At 41.3% G+C, this 22471-nt stretch overlaps 1 long non-coding RNA gene across 1 annotated transcript in view; it reads left to right on the top strand.

Moving 5' to 3' along the window:
* The first annotated feature begins 1412 nt into the window (after positions 1–1412).
* Positions 1413–22471, top strand: part of LOC125961328 (uncharacterized) — a 31763-nt gene continuing 10704 nt past the window's right edge. Inside the window, exons 1-3 of the long non-coding RNA XR_007471933.1 lie at positions 1413–1732; positions 3188–3285; positions 3488–3541. This is a non-coding gene — a long non-coding RNA (uncharacterized LOC125961328). The remainder of the gene's footprint in view (positions 1733–3187; positions 3286–3487; positions 3542–22471) is intronic.

Here is a 22471-nt window from a genome sequence, read left to right as displayed (position 1 = left end):
CATCACTCTCCATCTCCTCACCAGGCTTTATTTTTCCCCATAGTGTTTATCATCACTTGTGTGTGTTATTCACAAAAACATTTTTTTTTTTTGCTGTACGCGGGCCTCTCACTGCTGTGGCCTCTCCCGTTGCGGAGCACAGGCTCTGGACACGCAGGCTCAGCGGCCATGGCTCACGGGCCCAGCCGCTCCGCGGCATGTGGGATCTTCCCGGACCGGGGCACGAACCCGTGTCCCCTGCATTGGCAGGCGGACTCTCAACCACTGCGCCACCAGGGAAGCCCCCACAAAAACATTTTTATGTTTGTTCCTTTTCGGTCTCCCTTCCTCCTTGGAAAGACAGGAGACAAATGATTCCGGTAAAGCATGGTGAGAGTTATGACAGGAGAAGTAGACGGAGTAGTGGGAATAGAAACAAGAACTGACCGGTTTTCTTACTGTCTAGGTGGAGGCTTGAAGAATGAATACAAGTAAGCCAGACAAAGTGTTCTGGGAAGGGCCAACGATGTGTGTATTCTAGTTAGTTCCTTAGTTAATTTCATTCTAGATCATGTCTTCCTGTCCTTGTCATTTTAATTCTTGGGAATGTGACATCTGCTTCTGGCAACAGTTGGATTAGATAACGTGAAGAAATTCTTGCTAAAAAAAGACCCCATCCACCCCACTACGAAGAGATGCAAGAGGGAGGAGATATGGGGATATATGCATACATGTAGCTGATTCACTTTGTTATACAGCAGAAACCAACACAACATTGTAAAGCAACTACCCCAATAAAGATGTTAAAGAAAAAGTAAAATAAAATACAAAAAGAAATGGGAAAAAAAATACCCCAGAAAGGTGGACAAAAAATTGATAAACATGTTTCTAAATACACAGCTGAGGTTTTAGAGAAGTAAGGAGAGTGAGAGAAACTTCAGCCCAAACAAGAAGTACTAAAGACCTGAGCATGACATCACTGTTATCCTGGGGTGGGATGGGTTGCAGGGGAGCCGAAGATGCATGCCCAACCCACAGTTATGAAACACGGGAGGAAATAATCCACAATGGGTGATAGCACACACGCCAAATAAAAGGATTAGAACCCAAAGAACTTCAAGTAATAGACTGTTAGAGGGAGATTCTAAAATATGTTTAAAGTGATTAAGGAAAGAAATAAATCAGAATAGCATAAAACAGTATGAATAAAGAATGGGAAGCTTTGAAAAGAAATTGAATTTCTAAAATGGAAACATATACATATTGATGTGAAAAGCACAGCAGATAGTTTAACCAAGGGATCTTAACAGTTCAGTAAAGATGTTCCCAAACTGTAGCTTGGAGAGATTAGGACAAGAAAAATATTTTTAAAAGGAGAGAAAGAGTGCTCTAAGGAGAGTGCCAGAAAGAGAGGCTAAAATGGGGCAGAGGAAGCATGTGAAGAGATGAGGCTTAGAATCTTGCAGATTTGATGAAAGATATGAAACCTCAGGTTTAGGAGGCCCAAGTGGGATTAGGCAATAGCTGGACACAGCTTATAAAAATGCCAAAGACCAGCGGAAAATCTTAAGAGTAACAAGAGAAAAAAGACAAATCACCTCTAACGGAACAATCACACTGACTGTAACCTTCTCATTAACAGGAGAATGAGGAAGACAGTGGCTTCAAAGCACCGAGGGGAGTCACTGCAAACCTGTCGATTTTGTACCCAGCTACACTATCACTCGTGAATAAGAGTGAAACAGATTATCAGGTAAAAACTGAGTGCTTGACACTATCAGACCCATGCTGGATGCACAGAATAAAGATGTGACTCAGGAAATAGGGATCTAAACTCCAAAGGAAGGAGATGCAAGATGGTGAGCAAAGAAACTGGTAAATAAGTGAGTTTATATAAGCAAGAAATGATTATGTAAAACAGCAATGGTAATAAAGATGAATAATTTGGTAGGATCTGAAAATAAGGTAGAACTGAATATCAGACAAAGTAGCATGTACAGCGGGAAGGGGAAGGGGATGATCAGAGCTAAAGTACAATATTCTAAGGCTCATGCCATAGGAGAGCAGAATAGAAACATCGATTAACCTTAGACCCTATTAGGTCAGGACTCATGTTAAAAATTTAAGAATAATAACTAAAATAATAGAAACATCTATCTTCCAAACCAGTAGAGGAAAATATGAGAATAAAGGAAACTCCATCACTCCAAAAGAAGTTAGAAAAGGAGTAAAAAAGGATCCTAGAAAAAGTATGGTAAGAAAGCAGAAAATGAAATGGAAAAAGTTGAAATGCATGTGCAATTACAGGAAATCTAAAGTCATGAAAATAATCCCAGCAGTGACAGCAAAAATATACTTCATCTGGGGCTTCCCTGGTGGCGCAGTGGTTGAGAGTCCACCTGCCGATGCAGGGGACACAGGTTCGTGCCCCGGTCCGGGAAGATCCCACATGCCGCGGAGCGGCTAGGCCATGAGCCATGGCTGCTGAGCCTGTGCGTCCGGAGCCTGTGCTCCGCAACGGGAGAGGCCACAACAGTGAGAGGCCCGCGTACCGCAAAAAAAAAAAAAAAAAAAAAAAAAAAAAATATATATATATATATATACTTCATCTGGAAATTAGGTGGATGGCTAGATTTGACAGTCATCTAATGTGTAGATTAGAAGGTCCCTGATAGCTGTAACATCTCTCTCTATATATAATATACATAGAGATATTATATAGATATAACATATACATATATAGGTATAGCTAGTGTATTTCATGACTATATATTATATATTCATATCTATACCTGTATCTATCTAATCTATTTCAATTAAGCAGTCACTAGATTCCACCATTTTCCAATGTGGAAAATCAGTGTGGCCTAAGGATCTGGGTCTCCAGAAAGGCATGTTAGCCCAGTATTAATCTGATTCAGCAATGGGAAGAGTGTGCTCAGTGCAGAAATCCAGGGTTCGAGACAATGACCAGGAGCACAGCATTTTAGGGCTGCACGTTTCAGGAACCCTAAGGGTAGAGAGATGAGGCAGGATCAAAGCGGTAAAGTTAATAAATAAACCATCAGGCAAATAAATAAATAAGTGCCTATAGAAGAGGCAGGAGTTTCAACTTCAGAAGAGCCCTGGGTAAGAAAAACCCTAAATAGTGCCCTGTATCTCTCCAATCTGAAGATGTCTTGGAAACACTTTGACATCTGTTCCCCAGGTTTGTTTTTCTTCTCCATCACACCTCACACGGAACACAGAGAGTGATGTCCTGTCACTTTGATGCCTCTCTCTACTCAAATGGCAGAAACGAACCAGGTGAGTTGTCATAACTTAGATGAGGCTGGGATAAAAATACACCTTGGAGAGCTTGCTTCCTGATGACAGACTGAGAATAGCTCTTTTTGATTTGAGTGATTTGGAGCTTAAATTCAGTGCCAACCCGTATGAGTGTCTTAGGATACTGGGTTAGAAAAGGGATTATACCGGAGTAGGAGGTCTTTTGTCTGCCTTCTCTTAGGATTACCTTTGACTCATGGATGGAAGATCCTATCCAGTATCTTAATTTGAAATTGTAAGTGAAAGCAAACAGTTGGATTTTTAAATTCAGTATTCACTTCTGGGTTTACCTTTAAAAGCAGCTCGACTGTTGCAGAGTTATGCATCTTAACTAATGACACCGTCTGAGAATGCAGCTATTGCATGCATTCAATTTAAATCATTTAGTTTTAAGGGAAGAAAAAACCCTTCCTTGCAATTTAACAATTTAAAAATCCTTCATCCTAAACCCCAAATCTTGGTCTTCATTTGGAGCAAATGGTATGAATTAGTTTGTAAGGCGTGTCTCCCAAGTTGCTCAAAGAGGAGTGGCAGCCAGCGATGGAGGCACGCCATGGCGTCAACCAACACAACCTCGACGCTGCCTCTCACCGGGGCTGCAGAGGGAACCACACGGAAGTGAGCATCTGCTGTGCTCTGGGTCCCTGTGATTGTCAGCAAATGGAGGCGATGCCTTTTCTTCACCTTTTACGGTATCTTTTGGTGGTAATGACCTTGAGCTCCTCACAATTCATGGCTGTTCATGGCTGGCATCTGTTCTGACTGGGTGATACCCTTGCTTGATATTATAAATGCTTTGAAAGTCATCCCCTGGTTTTCAGGGTATCAACACAGTACTATCGTTTGCTTGTTTTTGATTTTTAGCAAAGCAGCTATTTCAGTTTTATTTATGGCCTCCCCTCACCCATGACCAAGGAGTGAGTTCATGAGATTGATTTTAAAATAGATTTGAGTGACTTAAAATCATTTCTTCCTGCAATATGAAACTCTTTACTTTATTATTATTATTTTTTTTTTACTGGAATCTAATGCATTGTTCTGACCTCATTCTTACCTTAGAATACATGATTTTCCTAGAGACCTTCAGTCTCCCCTGAGGATAATCTTACTCAACATTTCACTCTATATGTACAATCATGTCTGAATCCCAGTTTAGCTTCAAGTGAATACTTCAATACACTAATGAAAAATATTTATGTGTGCCCACTGTATTCCGGGCACTTGTCCTTTCATGTAATCCTCACACAACCTGTTTTATAGGAGAACATCACACAATGCTCAGATTCAAATTCAGGTCCAAGGGACCCAGAAGCCCAAACGCTGTCTACTTTGTAGACACTCTCTCCTTCTTCCTGGATAAGGCTCTCAAAGGATCGGGAAACAGGAGGATATTAAGATCATATCTTTCATGCTTGCTGAAAATATGCTGTATGTTGGATATTAACACTTCAACTCCTGGAACTCTTCTAGAAGCTTGGGAGCCTATGTGATGCTCGGAAGCATTGGAATACCAAAAAGGGACGAGATGGGTTTCAGAGTTGAGACACTAAGGGTGGCTTCTTTGGGCTTGCTTCAGGATGTCAGTTTTAAGGGAGAGAAGCAGTTGAATCCATCTTGCCCAACACTCATGTTTTTCTGTATTCCTTCTGCTTTAATCTTGTCCATCTTTAATCTGTTCTTACATAGCGCCTAGGGTTACTCTTTTTAAGAACAAACCTAATTGCGTTATTTTTCTGCTTAATTTTTTTTTAAATAAAACAAACCATTTCAAAGTGAACAGTTCAGTGACATTCAGCACACTCCCATTGTTGTGTGACCATCACCTCCTTCCAGCTGCAAAGCATTTTCATTATCCTGAAAGGAAACCCCTCACACATTAAACAGCCACTCCGCTAAAGATCACTAATCTGCTCTCTCTCACTGTAGATTTGCCTATTCTGGATATTTTATACACGTGGAGTCATGCGATGTGGGACTCTTTGTGTCTGGCTTCTCTCACTTAGCGTCATGTTTCCACGGTTTGTCCATATCATAGTATATATCAGCACTCCATTCCTTATATGACTGAATACTACTCCATTGTGTGAATATATCACAATTTGTTTAGCCATTCATCTCTTTTCTATAACTAAACCTCTTTATATTTTCTAAATATTTGGCCTTAACTTTTATTGTTGTGATGCTGGTGGTGATAGTTCCTGGTTGTTTGGTCTTAGCCATTCATTTCTTGATGGACATCTGGGTTGCTTCTTCCTTTCGGCTGTTTTGTGCCTTCTGTGTTTACACACTCTACTCTTTCCCATTCTAATTTGGAGTTACCTCAATGACACAAATCCTGGAGGATTCGGGGAGGTGATGAACGCTATCTGTGAACAGACCGCAAGCTCTTACAGAAATTTTAGTGCTTATCAATGAGCTCCCAGGCGGATATCTTTCTATAAAAGCCAAGCTACAGACTGAAGGTTCGGGAATAGCTTCTGTGTGCCCTTTGTTCTTATCTAGTTCTCTGCTACCTCACAACAGCCCTAAGAGGTGAAGTGGATGTTACCACTCCATAGAACTTTCCTCCAGGCAGTGAGGCCAGACATGAGGATGGTCAGTTAAACCCGGTCTTACTGGGGACGTGCTGCACTCTCATATGTATGACACACACACACACACACACACACACACACACATATATATAATGTAAACTTATTATTCTGGAAATTTTCAAATATGCATAAAAATAGAAAGGCTGCTTTAATCGTTCAACAATTAACATCTGCTGTTCTTATTTTATCTTTTCCCTTCCCATTCCTTTTTTTTTTAAACATTTTTATTGGAGTATAATTGCTTTACAATGGTGTGTTAGTTTCTGCTTTATAACAAAGTGAATCAGCTATACATATACATATATCCCCATAGCTCTTCCCTCTTGCGTCTCCCTCCCAGCCTCCCTATCCCACCCCTCTAGGTGGTCACAAAGCACCGAGCTGATCTCCCCGTGCTATGTGGCTGCTTCCCACTAGCTATCTGTTTTACATTTGGTAGTGTATATATGTCCATGCCACTCTCTCTCTTCGTTCCAGCTTACACTTCCCCTCCTGTATCCTCAAATCCATTCTCTAGTAGGTCTGCGTCTTTATTCCCGTCTTGCCCCTAGGTTCTTCATGACCATTTTTTTTTTTTAGATTCCATATATATGTACTAGCATATGGTATTTGTTTTTCTCTTTCTGACTTACTTCACTCTGTATCCCATTCCTTTTTTAAATTGTTTATTTGTTTTTAATTTGTTGTTTATTTATTTGTTGCTGCAGTATTTTAAAGCTAATTCTAGACATATCACTTCACTTATTTCAGTAGGCGTATCTAACTTTTCTCTTTTAACACAACCACAATATTATCAGATTCCCCCAAAAAAAACCCCACAATTCCTCCATATCATCAATTTGTGTTCAGTTTTTCCTGATTGTCTCAAATATGCCTTTTTTTTATAGTTGTTTTGCTCAATTCAGAATTCAAACAAGATTCGGTGGAGATTACATATGGTTAATATGCTCTTACATCTCTTTTGATGTGTAATTATTTCCCTCCTTTGTTTGGCGTGCTTATTATAGAAATTGAGAATTGAGTCTTTTGTCTTGAAGAATTGCTGGATTTGACTGATTATATCCTTTTGGTGTCATATAATATGTTCCCCCATCCCCTATAAATCAATAGTTAGAGATAGATTCTTGATTAAATTGAGTCATTTGGAGGTGGGGGAGGAGTAGGGTAAGAATAATGTATTTATCCCATTTTGCTTAATATTAAGATTGATTGATGGTTCAGTTTTGTGATAGGCTGAAAAAGAGTCCCCTAAAAGATATCTCTGTCTCAATCCCTGGAACCTATGAATGTTATCGTATGTGGCACCAAAAAGAGGGGGGGCAGTTCTCTGTAGATGTGACTCAGTTAAGGAACTTTAGATAAGGATCCTGGATTTTCTTGCTGAGATACAAATGCAGTCACATGTGCCTTTGTAAGAGGGAAGCAGAGATGAGCTTTCATACACAGAAGAGGAGGAAGCAGTGTGACTAAGGAGGCAGAGGTTAGAGTGATGCGGCCACAAACCAAGGGATACTGGGAACCACCAGAAAACAGAAAAGGCAAGGAACAGATTCTCCCTCTAAAGCCTCCAGAGGGAGTGCAGCCCTTTCACACCTTGTTTCCAGCCAACGAAACTGACTTTGGTCTTCTGGCCTCCATAACGATGAGGCCCTGAGTCTGTGATAATTTATCACAGCAGCCACAGGAAAGTAATACACATGTCATTTGCCTAATCCATCCATTGTAAAGCTCCCCCTCAACTTTCCAATAATAATTTTAGCGGCCATTGATTACTGTTGCTAGATCCCTATTTCATTATGGAGTGGAAAATGGTGATTTTCTAATTCTGTCATTGTTTTCTCCATTTAGTCCACATGATTTTTTTATACAGAGAAGAACTGTTTTCCTCATCTATTTGTCTAGCCCAAGTTCTCTTTCAAGTAGGGAAAGACAGAAGAGATGCTCGAGATTTTTGCTTAATTTATACATTTTCAGAAAAATGAGTTGGTACCCTAGCAACCTCCATGGTCATCAACGATTTTTTTGTTGTTCATTTATTTATTTTTGCGGTATGTGGGCCTCTCACTGTTGTGGCCTCTCCCGTTGCGGAGCACAGGCTCCAGACATGCAGGCTCAGCAGCCATGGCTCACGGGCCCAGCCGCTCTGCGGCATGTGGGATCTTCCCGGACCAGGGCACGAACCCGTGTCCCCTGCATCGGCAGGCGGACTCTCAACCACTGCGCCACCAGGGAAGCCCTGTTGTTTATTTTTGAAGTATCATTATGAACTCATAAGTTTTCATATATCTGATAAGTTTCAACTCATTGTAGTCATTATGATTTATGATCCTCAAATTGTCCCATCTTTAAATCCTTGGAGCTCCTGCAAGCTTGATCTGCTTTTTAAAAGCCAAATAACCAGAAACTGAGTAAAGATAGGGTACTCCGGTAGTGAAACACTGACTTCCATCCTGGTCTCCTTTGTATGAGTCACACAGACACTCAAAAAAATTGTTGTCAAAGCACTGGCAAAAATAAAGAACTATGAAGATGCTGACTAAATCTAATAACATCTTCCCATTCCTTGACACAGTAACTCTCAACATTTACTCACAGCAGAATCACCTGGGCAGCTTTTAAAAAACACTCCGCCTGGTCTTCACACACACCCCCCCACGCCCCCGCCGTGAGGATTCCCTTCCCTGGGGTGGGGCATTGGTATGCCTTAAAAACTCCCCAGGTGATTCTAATGTATAATCAGGAATTAGAACCACTGTCTAATGGATCCCCCATACTTCTGAGATGGGGTTTTTAAAAAACAAGCCCTGGTCTTCTGCCTTCTGCAAGCATCTCTGGCATTGACTACATGTGGAGCTAGGTTGAAAGGCTGCCCATCAACAATATGTTTTCATGCCTCCTAATCCAAGGAAGATTCTGTCACCACATTACTAGACCTGAATTAAGAAGCAAAATCCCATCCTATCCTAGCCCTAAGGCCTCTGTTTGGTATTTTCAAGTCCACACTCAGTCTTTCCTTCTTGGTTTCACCTTCCTTCTCCAAGGACTTTACCACCTTATGATATTTGTGTCCAGTGAAATCTCCTTCAGTACATTGTATGCAGGGGTTGTGTCTTATTCACCTTTGTAGTCTTACTTTCCCACCCACGGAGCAGAGATTTACGTTTAGTAAAGTTTGATTTGATGCAAGACAATTACCAGGATAATTCTATTTTTTCTTCTGCACATCCCCCCACCTCCTGAAAAAGAAAACTCTTGTTGGATTCTATTGGATAAACAAAGGATTCTTGAAATTTCTGTGCTCTTTGTCTACATAAGGTATAGATAATTACTCATTGTGCTTCCATTTGTGCAGTAAAGGACTCTGGGTAAAAGATTCCAAATTTTACAAAGACACATGAAACTTAATATGCATCTCAACTTTGAAAAGTTTCTCTTTTTGAATATATCTAGTGATAGTAAAGGTAAACAGGTGTTTGAAAACATACTGTCATGAAGTACCAACCTGGCAGAAAACCTGTAGCGTTTATAATGAGAACACAATTCAGTTGCATTTGTAATTAGCACTTTTGAAATGTGCTCATTATTATTGTTATTATTAGCCACAGAACTCTGCAACTTTGGCTCACACCCATTGGAATTTTAGGGTGTGGACCTAGCCCAAAGCAGTCAGTATAGACAGAACCCAATAAAAGAAATATGTTGCAGATTTTATGGAAGTAATTTTAAGTTAAATATCCAACCAGGAATATCAATTACGTAGAAATTATTCACTGTCTGTGTCAAAGACAATGTTCACTTTTGAAGATGTAGATCGTTATGAAAAATATCCTAAGGATGTGAGAAAAATGAATGCACTTATTAAAAGTGAATAAATAAATAAACAGAAAAATGAACACATTCATAAATGGAATGCATTTGGGAAGTAATCCCGAAAAAAGGAATAGTCATGGTTGAAGAGACCATTTCCCAATGGAGCAGAAAGATTTCCAGAATTCAAAGACCTGTCTTCCTTGAGCTTCCAGAGAAAGCTACTCCAAACACTTTCTAGAGCAAAAAAGTATTCTCTGACTGACTCATTCCTGATGATTCAAGTAAGAAAAGTGACTGGACACCTAACAAGCTTGCAGTTCACTCCATTAACAAACATTTATTGAGCAACAATAATGTACTGTACCAGGTACTATTGGAGAGATGTGGAAGGTCTGGTAAATTGGATACATATAAATAGGAGGGGATCTTGGGGCCAATCATCAATAAGTCAAAGCAGTAATCATGGGCCCAGTACTAATCACTGAGGGAGATGCTGAAAAAACGCAATCAGATAAGGACCAGGCTAAGAGATTCATTTTGGTTCAGATTCTAAATGATGCCTCGGCCTGATTGGTGGGAAGGTTAGGAGATGCCCTTTCAATAAGAGAACTGACATGCGTTAAGGTGTGGACTTAGTGTCATGTGAGCACTGTGGAGGGATGGCCACCATATTGATTTGCAAAGAATGATAGAACTTAGCCTGGTACATAGCCTGGTGCTATGCTTGGTGCATGTGTTTATAGGTGCTCAATAAGAATAAATACTCAAAAAAGCATTTAAAGGTGCTCAATAAATATTTGAGAAATCAATGACTTTGACTTTCTTGTTTTCCCTGGAAGGTATATAAATAACACACTAGGGGACTCTGACTCAACACTTAACAATGATTTAGTCCAACTCTAGACAGGACATGACCGTTTGGTTGCAGTCTTCCATGAATCTTGTGTCAGTCCAACTCTGCTCATTTGTATTACCTGCACACCTCTGTATACATTTGATTTGATTGTATGATCCTTGGTTTGGGAAGCATGGACAGAATGTGTATTAGGTTTACCTGTATGATCACAGTCCTAGATGTTGAGACCACAATGATATTTTCAAAGAAAACAAAATAAACACCTATGAAGTCTGCCTTGCCTTTCAGGTAATCTCTTGCCTCAATCTCAGGCAGGGATGGGCCCCTGGTTGCCATATTTCTGCAGAGTTTTCCTGCCCCTCACCCCAACCCACAATATTTTTTTTTCAGTAAAGAGTTATTGAACTCCTTCTATTTGCCAAATGCATTCCTAGAAAAAGAACAAGACCATGGACATCTCAAGGATCTCAGTTGTAAGAGATGAGGCAGTGAAGCAAAGAGATAGTTCCAGAACAGTGGGATTTTTTTCTGTGAAAGGCTGGCTAGAGCAGCCCGCTCCCCAGAGGTTCTGATTTCACAGGTCTGGTGAGGGGAAGGCCACTGATATGGAAGCCCCGCCCCAGGCGTTGCTAATGTGCAGTCCGGGCGGAGAATCACTGCGGTTCTCAAATAGTGGTCTTTGGGTCAGCGGCATCAGTGTATCCTGGTAACTCAGAAATGCACTTTCTCAGACCTCCTGAATCAGAATCGCTGGTGGAGTGGGGGAAAGGGCAGCGGTATGTTTCAAGAAGCCTTACAGGTGACTCTGATGTACACTCAGATTGAGAACTAGTGAGCTAGGGAAATACAGATTGGTTCTGTGTCCAGATGTTGAGGAGGTCTCCCAGGCCCCCTCTCTGACTTACTTTCCTCCACCAAACCTCTATCTTATTCTTTGCAACTCCATTAGTCTCTTCTCAACTTACTCTATTTCATGTTTTTCTTCTTCTTATTTTTTTCCATACCCTCTATGTTCAGGGCACTGACGAGGCCAACTTAATTCAATTCCAGTTCAACAAGTATTCATGTGTGAACTCAATTTCATCATAGGAATTATACAGGATATTTTTTTAAAGTATATGGAATAGTTCCTGGAGCCTTTGAGGAGTCAGGAGTCATTATAACAGACAAGATGCTGCTCGTATAGGTACTGGGTGCCTCAGGAGATCAAGGGAGTATTGGGATTTATATGGGAAGAGCAATCTTGGAAGGCTTCATGGAACAAGGCAAACTTGATCTGAGCCTTGACATATGAATAGAGTTTGGACCATTGGGAAGACAGAATGGATATTACGAGCAAAGAAGCTCTTTATGAGTACCAATGAGGACATGATCCTAACCAGAGAGGCAGACGCAGAGCTGAGGGGCACATCAACCTTCTCCATTAAGCATTCCGCAATGTCTGGTATCTCACTGACATCCCAAAATACAAGTCAAAAAGGCAGGTTTTCATTTTCCTTATTGCAAATCTAAACTCAGGCAAATTGGTCCTGGATGGTTAGCTGAGCTGGCTTCTTTAGCTTGTAAGAGGAAGCCTGTTACAGCAGAAATAGGAGAGGTTGGAAATCAAGCTGAGCTGGCTTAGAACCATCTCCTAGATGTGAGACTTAACCTCTCTGAGCTTTAGTTTCCTTTTCTACACAGTAGAGAAAATGCATTTTACCTAGGCTGTTTCAAACGATTAAATAATCTCACAAATGTAAGATAGCAAACACTGCACTAGGATAGTCCCAGGTGGATGCGTGTATGTTATGTCCCTCTTGCCCTCCTGTGACCTAAATGGAATCGATCATTGGATTGGATAGGAAGGGAAGCAGTAGTGGTTAAGAGTGAAAGCTGTGAATTGACAGGGTGGATCCCAGCCCTACCACTAAAACATTGTGTCACCTTGACCACGTAACGGAACTTCACAAAACATCAAATCCCTCTGTGTCATAACCTGGAATAATGATATTACATACTTCATGGGACGATTGGGAAGATTTGACAAATACAATGGCTAGCACCGTGCCTGGAACATAGGAAGCCCTCAATGACGGTTAGCAATTATTGAGGAGGGAAAAGCTATCTGCTCATGAAATAGGGCACCAGTGCAGTCTGATGGTCCCCAAGGGGTTGCGTGCCTCTCTAGGAAGAAATGATGCACATCAGAGAGCAGGTCACCTTTCTCCCCTCTGCTTTCTTAGCCAGTTCCAAAGCCCCCCACCTTCATACCACCTATTAGTAGCTTTGTAGTCTTTTTTTTTTCAGAAGAGCAATCAATGATTGAATCAATTTGAGATACGTTGCTCAAGGTACACAGTGGCTGCCCTGGGAATATCTTTTTCAGTAAAATTAGTATTTGCAAAGGGTCCAGACCTGCCTGCAATAATATTCAGATACATGAAAAATGAGAAGTCAAATGTTCTCACCTGCAGCGTGCTCGCTCTCTCCATCCGCACCCAAACCCCTCCTACAGCTCCAATCCCCGTTACCAACAGATCCGAATGGAAAAATCCAATCCAGGATAACATTTTACAGCTGGTTTACAAATCCCTTAAAAGTGCCAGATTTAGCTCTGCCATTGTTCCTTGTACACCATAAAAATAAATGCACTGAGAAGCCTTTGAGGTCTTCGCTCTGTTGAAGAACTTCGTTTCCGTATTATTTTTTTTTTTTTTGATTCTCATTTTACCTCTTATTACTTCTCATGAAGCTGCTGTTCTGGGGACAACTGCACGCCTGCCCACTGGAAACCCCTGCTATTGATCACGTACTTACGTGGTTGGGAGCATTTTATGTAAGAGGAACAAATGATATAGTTGTTTCTATCCATTAAACTATACTGTTATCAAGGGATTGAACAACTGCCCTGAACACGGCCATTCTTTTCGGAGACTCTGTAATGTTTAAATATAATTGCCTAGTAATCCTGTATTTACTATGAGGTGGCAAGGTATAGCTAGCGTCATGTTTGCACCTTATAAAACGTAAGGCTATGGAGCAAGTTTAATTCTCTGTTGTCTTCCTCCTCCTCCTGGCCTTTCCCTTTTCCTGATGATGCTGCACCCCCTGGTATTTGGATATGTGGCTTCTAGAGACTTCCCAAGTGCTGTCATTTTTTTTTTTCCATGTGAACGCATCCTTGGAGATCAGTCACTTAGTATGACGTGGGGCTTCCCAGGCTTCGGCCATGTGCGAAGGAGAGCTGGGGGTCTCTGAGGCACACAGGACTTTGCATGATTACTAGAGCTCCGAGAGCCCGGGAGACGTGCCTTGTGAGCAAACACCCCAGCCTGGAGGATGCTTAATTATAGTCAAGGGAGGCTATTCCTTCCTCGGTAGCAGCTGCCACTGCCCACGTGCGTACACACGCTTGTACACCCACGTGCACACACGCAAGCACACACACACACCGCCTTTACTTGAATTCTTTCTGGAAGTTCCTCCCACCCCTGCCGCCTAGAGGACCCCTAACCATGGTAACTGTGAAGCCTAGCCTTTCCATCTCCAGCTCCCAAACAAGCCTATTTCGGCCTCGCTTCCACTTTTTAAGTCATTGGTGGAGAAAGCCCTGAAACTTTTAAAGACCAAATACAACCAAATGATCCTAATAAAATAACGGGGAGCTTGCTAAACATGAGGCCAGGAACTGTTTCAGTCTTCTACTGAAGTATAAGAGAGGCTGAGAGTCTTAAATGTTTTTCTGTTTCTCTTTGAAGGTGCCAGGAATTTGCACACGAGATTTTAAATGTGCTTCTATTACTGACTCGCAGGAGGAGATTTCTAGACTGCTCCTGCTCGTTCCGATGGTGGCAACTTAAAATCCAAATGCTTGATTCTTTCCTTCTATAGAACTTGACTTTTCCAGTCTGTGAAGGAGGAAAGAAAGAGAATAATTTCTTGTTCTGTTCCTATAGACAAGGTTTACAAGAGGACCCCAGAGGATTTAGTTTGGTGACAGGAGAAGGGCTTGGACCCCATCGCCTTTTAGAGCTTCCTAAGGGTGCTGTCTTGTGCCTGCTTTTCCTTATCCGAGGTGCAGTGTGTTCTCGCTTTCCATCCCCTCGGAGACTGTCTGCTTCTGCCCGTCCACACAGTCACTATCCAAGTCTCTGTTCTCTTTCTTGCTGCTCTCCCTCCAAGTTATTAGAAAGCAGCCTTGGGATTTGTCTCCTCTGTTTTTCACGAGCTGGCTTGGAGGAAGAATACAGGGTCATGGATCAGAACACAGACCCTGGAATCAGCTGCTTAGGTTTGAAACCGGGTTCTTCTCTTTACAGTGTTTTACTGCCGGCAAATCACTTATCTTCTCTTAGTTTTCCCACGTGAAAATTGAGCATGCTGATAGGAGCTACCTCTGAGGGCTGGTGTGTGAATTCGCTGAATTAACACGGGTGAAAGACTCAGGGCAGCACTTGCTCCTACTGTTTCCTGAAATCCTTTTTTAGACCAACTTGGGCTCCATTGTTATTGTATTTTGGTGACTCTGCCTCTATTCCCAAGCCTTGACTTCATTACACCAGAACAGTCAACTGGTTGATTGAATCATAGTGATGACAAGCATAAACGCAGTGGAACCTTCCCCTTAGGATGAGGGGAAGTGGAGTCAAGCTAAGCAGTTACTTGCTCGAATTTTTTCTCATGATTCATTCTCTCATATGAATGCGGGTTGGTTTTTCTAAGTTGCCTTTCCTCACTCCTCTGTTTTCATTTTCTCTCTTTCATACAGTCTCACCCCATGAGGAGTTTTACTACAATCTCCCATTAGAGTAGGACAGACCCCAGAACACAGGCTTTCTCTCACCCCCCATTTTGGCTTTCAAGAGGGTCTCTGCACATTTTCCAGGATCATTCTCCCACCCCGGCAGAGACCCCTATGGGACCAAGAAGAAAGGATCCGAGGAGAGGAGAGAGGACAGAAAATTCTGCTTCCAGATCCCTCCCCAGCGTTCCTCCTCCCCCTCCCCCACCCCCAGTTCTGTTTTATTGTTTCCAGTGAGGACTGTGGACCTGCTAAGACCCCCGCGGGTGGGATGCTGCGTTTAAAACCTTTAAGCCCTTCAAGATGAAGGCTCTTTTTCTGGTCAGCTTCATTTTCCCCATTCTCTTTATGGAAAAAAAAAAAAAAAAAGGCAAGCCATATTCTGGTGGAGTGAAAGCAAAAGAGAGAGAGGCTAGGTGTGGGGTTGTGAGGGGCAACGCCATTGTTTCCTCAGAGGGTTTCGTATCAGGACCGGTAAATTCACAAATTCAACTCTGCGTTATGACACAGATCAGCTGTTATTTTTCCAGTCTCAGAGGAAACCTGGAGGAATCTCATTCCTTCAATTGTATTAAATTATCTGCCAGTGTTGTCCTTTCCTTTCATTGAAGCATTTGGCCTGGGCTGCAGGAACAGCAAAAATCTCTTTAAAAGCGTTGTTTCTTTGAATGTTTGGTTTACCTTTTGGTTCCACAACAAAATAACTTAATAAATGAAGGGCGAGCAGAATTGTTACTATAGCAATCCCCATAGTAACGTCAAGATGCCAGGCACACTCATCCTTCCAGCCCTCTGGAGGCATTCTCCTAGCTCGACCCACGTTTCAGGTATAGCTTCCCAGGCTTCAGCTCTGACGGCTTGAGATTTTAGGATATTCAATTAAGTGCATTTTATTTCCATCCTAAAGAGTGAATAGACTCACAAAATGCCAAGAATTCTTATCCACTTATAGCCCCTGCAGAAAAGTCAGAAGTGAATTTTCTCTGAGCTTGACAGTATGTAGGGACTGCTTGCATTTCAGTTGCTTTTCCAATTTTAGGTCTGTCCTTAAAAACAACAACAATAATCCCAGTCAAGGCATGAATTGTTCTTTGTTGATTTCAATAGTCTTACATAACTTACACGGGGGGCAGGACTAGGAGATGAAACATCTTCAGAATGCAGCATTGTGGGAACACACATGTTTTTAATCTCCTATTTTCCAGAAGATAGCCAGAAGTGATCCCCAAGAGGTCACTTGGAGAAGCCTTTTGCCACCTGGTAGGGTTATAAATTGATTCTCTGGTTAAGGTTGCTGTTATTAGGTTGAATGAATGACTGAGAGGTTATAGGAAAATTAAATGGGAGACAGAAATGGATTTTGAACATCATGTCATAACTTTATATAATAGGTATTCATGCATATATGTAAATATGTATGTCGCAGTTTGTTCATATTTAGCATACATTTATAAACCAGTTGATGAATATCAAATAGTGGATCTGTGTATCCTGTTTCTTAGCTCGTTGTATCTTGAATATTAATAGTGACACCCTAAAGGCAGAAACTACAACTGGAAAGCAGTTGTGTTAAATTCAGAACCAGTGGGGCTGTAATGTGATGCAGCTTAGAGAAGTCAGGTCAAACTACTTTGACAGATAAACACAAGAAGCAGGAGAATAAAAAGCAAGCCACAAACAGTCAATTCATAAAAAGAGAAATAAGATTATTAAGAAACACATGAACAATGTCCAATCTCCCTGCTAAGCAAAGAAGTACAAATAAAAATTAGCATACCAGGATGTGGAGCTGGGCTTCGACTTTTGCCCTGGAATCAGCCAGCACCAGGCCCCCAGCAAAAAACCACAGGTGTTAACAAGTGAAAGAGCAATCAGACCCCAGCCTCACGTCACACTTATATAAGCAGAGGACAGGAAGGGGGCAGGAGGGAACAGGAAGCAAAGTTGGAAGTGGTCAGGGGCAGTGTTACTCATCAGAGGTTACTTCTTCTCTCCCATGGGCAAGGGAGGGGGTTGGCCTGCCTCCCATGATTCTACTCAACCTGGATAGAGACTCACCCGTTGAGACTGTAGGTGCTAACAGATAGGCAGACTTGGATTTACTTCCCTGCCTGGAACTCTGCTTGGGGAGCAGACAGGCTTTCTGATCTGCTCCCGTGCCTACCAGACAGTCACAATGAGGTGAGAGAAGCAGCCTGTACCCGCCCCCCCGCCAGCTGGTATCCCCAAGGATGCACAAGTTTCTAGTGGGTGACATGGGCACCAGAGACTCTAGCTAGTATTGATTTGCTCAAGAAGCTTGCCTAATGCGTGAGGCCATCCAGTGGTGGGAACTGAGAAGAGACAGAGAGAGATACAGCCGGATCTCCCATGGAAAGAAGTGTGCAGAGGGGATCCTACAAGGTCTTCCAGAGAATCTAACAAATTCAGAGAGACTTTGCATCCACTTCTTGGAAGAGCCAGCCACCCCTGGATGTCTACCACATAGAGATATCGATGTGTAGTTAGTCTAAGTCAGAAAAATAGTCATGTGCCCAAGAAAGAATATTGCCATTGCATCCCTATGAATAAGAAGATGCCGGTCCTTTTTCCTCACACGCCTCTCCTCTAAAAAAATGGCTTCAGAGATGAACCTATGCTGAATTGAGATTGCCCAACAAACCAGTCACATAACGATGTGATATTGTTTGTCTGGTGAGCTACCATAACTTTAAAATACCTAGGTTGCTGAGGGCACAGTGAAGGAAGACAAATTTGCTGATGTGAGTGTACATTGGTTTATCTTTTCTGAAGGGCATTTTGTCAATTATGCATTTAAAAAGCCTTAAAACCAGGCAGGCTATTTGACCTACTGATGCTACTCCTAGGAGTTTACACTAAAGACATAATCAGAAATGTGCACAAATAAATACAAACAAAAAAATGTTTATTGTGACATTATTTACAAAAATAAAAAGGAGAAAACTTGAATTTCAAGTTGAAAATGGCTAACTAAATGTTGGCATATCCATAAAATAAAATACCTGCAACCATTAAAATTGTGCCTTTAGGACCATTTAGTGATACTGCACAGACCTCATAATATAAAGTTTAGTAGAAAACAAATAGCACAACATCTGCCATTACATAAGACATAGGAGGGAAGAGCAAAAATATCTCTACTGGCAGAAGACATGAGTATATAACTGAAAAGTCCAAGACACTCAATGGAAAAGCACCACAAGTAATAAGAGAATTCAGTAAAGTAGCCGATAGGGAAGAAATCAGTGTAAACAGCCTTCATACATACAAACTAAAAGTAGTTAGAAGATATGTGATAGATATGTTTAAGATAGTAATAATGATAAACTTAGGTACATTAAAAAACCAAAAGTTGTGCAAAAACTGTACAAAGAAAACTAAAAACACCCCTCAAGGATGCAAAAGGAGATTTGAAGAAGTGGAAAGACATATCAGTTTCTTGGATAGACAGAAGTCAGTTCTCTCTTAGTTAATTTATAAATTTTATTGAAAATTAATTTAACTTAAACAATTAATATAATTTTTAAAATACCATTTGGGAGGAAAGATAAGCTGGAGTAGTCAGGAAATCCTTGTAAAAGAAGAGCAATGAAAATAAGGACTGGCGTGACCATATACTAAAATACATTCTAACGCCTCTATAATTAAAGAACTCTATAGGCACATGAGTAGATAGATCAATGACTAGAAAAATCCAGAAATAGACCTAATTGCATATGGAAATTTAATATACAATAAAGATGGCATTTCAAATTGGTGGCAAAAGATGGACTTATAAATAAGTGGTGTTGGGATAAGTGGATAGCCATATGGAAAAAGATAAAATTGGATCCATTTCTCACATTGTACACCAGGATAAATTCCAAAGGCTCAGAGATCTAAATGTGAAATGAATGAAGCTATACATATTCGAAGAGAAGGGTATTTTCCTCCAATAACTAGGATGAAGAAAAGTGTCTCAACTATTTAACCAAGTCCAGAAACATCAAGTAAAAATCTAGCTAAATTTTATGGTATTAAGAAAAAACTTTTTCAAGTTAAAAACATCCTCTAAGCAATGTAAAAATAATGACAAATGGGAAAAAATTTGTACCTTTTATCACAAAGGGTTAACATGTCAAATATATAAAGAGCGTCTAAAAATAGAGAAGAAAAAGCCTGTAACTTGGTAGGTAAATGGACTAGGGAAATGAACAGACTGTTCCCTATAAAAAGAAAGGCAAATGACTCTTAACCATATGAAAATAGAGTGCGGCCTTGCTCCTAATAAGAGAAATTCAAGTTATAATATCCTGAGATACCGTTTCTCACATATCAGGTGGGCAGCAATCCAAACGTTGCACACACTCCTCCAGAAGTGGTTAGGACCAAGACCACTGGGAATAGAGGCCCAGAGGATGGGTCTGGCTGGGGCACTTGGGGTCCTTCTGGACAGTAATGGGGCTCCTGCTGCTGAGGCTGCTTCTTCCTCTGGTTTCTTCTGGGGTGAAGTCACCGGCTGTTCAGGGTGAAGACTGGGGGCAGACTGGGCTGGGGAGTGAAAGCACAGGTATAGGAAACAGGGCACAGATACACGATGCCCTGTAGTTAGAAATATAAACACTGGCTGTGCTTATATTAAAATAACATATGAAAATAGACCTAATTCAACAAGTACTGATGGAGTGCCTTTTCTGGGCCAAGCACTGTTCTAGACACCAGGGATTCATCAGTGAACAAAACAGTCAAAACTCCTCATCCTTCAGATGCTTACCTTCTAGTCTTCTCTACCACTTTTTAGTCATCATTTTGCAACCGAGGCTTGGATACATGCTAGAACTCAACCCTAATCACCCACAATGCTTACTGGAGAATTGCAGTCACCTCTCTGACAACATGATTTCGTAACTGTGACAAAATACCATATTTGAGTTAAAATGCTCCAGGACTTAAAGATGGCCCAGTAGCAAATGGCTGACTGTTTGATTCCTCCCTTGTAAGTCAATCATCACTAATCGTTTGCCACATTCATTTTGTAAACTTGTCTGTTTTCATTTATACAGGTGCAAAAAATAACATTCTCATAGGCATGAGGTTGTGTGCATTTTTTTTTTGTTTGCTTGTTTTTTGTGGGTTTTTTTTAAACATTGCCTGCGTTTGAAAAGGGTCAAGCTGATTATTTTACAGCCTGTTTACATGAACTCCCATACTGGGATGTAGCACGCCAAGTCTCACTCAAGTTCAGATGCCCACAAAGCCTCCTGGAAACTCAGAGTGGTGTTTATAACAGGAAACGGTGACCCCAAGTCTACAGAGCCGCACTATAAACGTCCTCAGAGCTGCCCTCTGGGTCCTTGTTAGGGGCCTTTTTGTAAATGAGGTTGCCTTATAACTGTCTTCTTTACTTCCAGAAATAACCCCTTTCTGGATGAGGCTCAAGACATGTCCTGAGTAAGAACCTGTGTTGGAGTCTGTGCTGTAGCACATGGTGTGGTTGCAGTGTACGCAGATCTGGTAGAAATTGCAGGCCGTGTTGCCTGTTCTTATTTTGATGCTTAGTACAATGCTTTGCACATAACAAGTTGAGTCAAAGGACATATAAATACAGTCAATTCTTATTGTTCAGGCAGTTATCTTCTATAAAGTCACAACAAACACCAAATTCATGAATCCCGAACCATTGCTCCTAGAGGAGGTAGAGGGTTAGGTTCCTGTGAGTCTCTGCTCACAACATTTTGGTCAGCTGATCAATATGTAACGATGTTTTCTGTGTGTTTCTGCTTAAAAACACCTTATTTAATATGTATTGTTGATTCATGACATTGAACTTGTGGCCAATAGCATCATAACTCATGCCTGAACAAAGCTTTTCTAACATGTATACTTTCTACATAAGGCACATCACAGCCTTCTTGCTCTTAGGAACACTAGACAGCACTTCAGCTCTATACTTGGGGACCATTTTAAACACCAAAATCATCAACAAAAAGCACAAAAATGAAAAACGTGGCACTAAACAGGCTGTGAGAAGGTCACTCGTTTTATAGTACGAGAACTAAAACAAGAAGGCCGAGGGTCACCTTGTTCTATCTCAGCTGCAAACGTACATCTCAGAAGACTCAAATTTTTCACCGCTCTGTGTTTGTCCATGAGTGACTATGCAAGCACCGTGACTATTGATTTTGAGGTTAAAAATAAATATTAGCAAGTAGGCGAATTTGCAAATTTGGAATCCATGAATAATGAGGATAGGTTGTATGTAAATGTATGTGACTTTTACCTTACAGCACTTAAGGGCAAGCAAAGAAGAGCAAGTATAAAGTTTCCAGCCATTATAAAATTAAATGTGCTCTGAGCACCCACATATCTGACTAGTGGGAAATTCCATTTGCTTAGTAAAAAAACCATGTTGATCTGTGCGTGTGCGGTGAGAAAAATCAAGGGAAGTCCCTTTCTTAGCATCTGGTAGTCCCCTTATTGCTTTTGTCCTTTAGTCACTTGTTACTGGTGCCAAGTGCTGGTATTCTAGCAGCACTCAAGCCTCTACTCCAGGAGGGTGCAGAGGGCACCTTCTCAGCAGTCAACAAAATTGACCATGGTTATATAAACCCACCGGGAGGGTCACTGATGCCTTCCAGGCCAGCCTGGTACCAGATGTGCAGTCTCTCTCAGCATCCCACAGTAATTCCTCGCTGGAGCATATCCTCCAGGGGACCCAATGCTGGAAAATCCAGTGGTCCTTGGTCCCTCCATCTCAGGCATCCCCTGCATTTCCTATGGACCCAGTTGTTCCTACCTCTTATCTCAAAATTCTATCTTCCTTTAACCAACTTTATGCTACTCAGAGGCCTAAAGAGGGTGGAATGAGGGGGATGAAGTAGTGAGAAGGAAGTTTTCACTTCCCCTACAGGAATGGGAGTAAGAACAACTCAGATATTTGGAGCTATTGAAACAACACTGGCTTCTTTTTTCTTTTTTTAATACATTTATTTATTTTTGGCTGCGTTGGGTCTTCATTGCAGTGTGCAGGCTTCTCATTGCGGTGGCTTCTCTTGTTATCGAGCACAGGCTCTACGCACGTGGGCTTCAGTAGTTGTGGCACGCGGGCTCAGTAGTTGTGGT

The sequence above is a fragment of the Orcinus orca genome, chromosome 15, assembly GCF_937001465.1.
Source record: "Orcinus orca chromosome 15, mOrcOrc1.1, whole genome shotgun sequence".
NCBI classification, from domain to species: Eukaryota; Metazoa; Chordata; class Mammalia; order Artiodactyla; family Delphinidae; genus Orcinus; species Orcinus orca.
The sequence above is the reverse complement of the archived record's forward strand: the minus strand, read 5'-3'. Positions and strand labels throughout refer to the sequence as shown.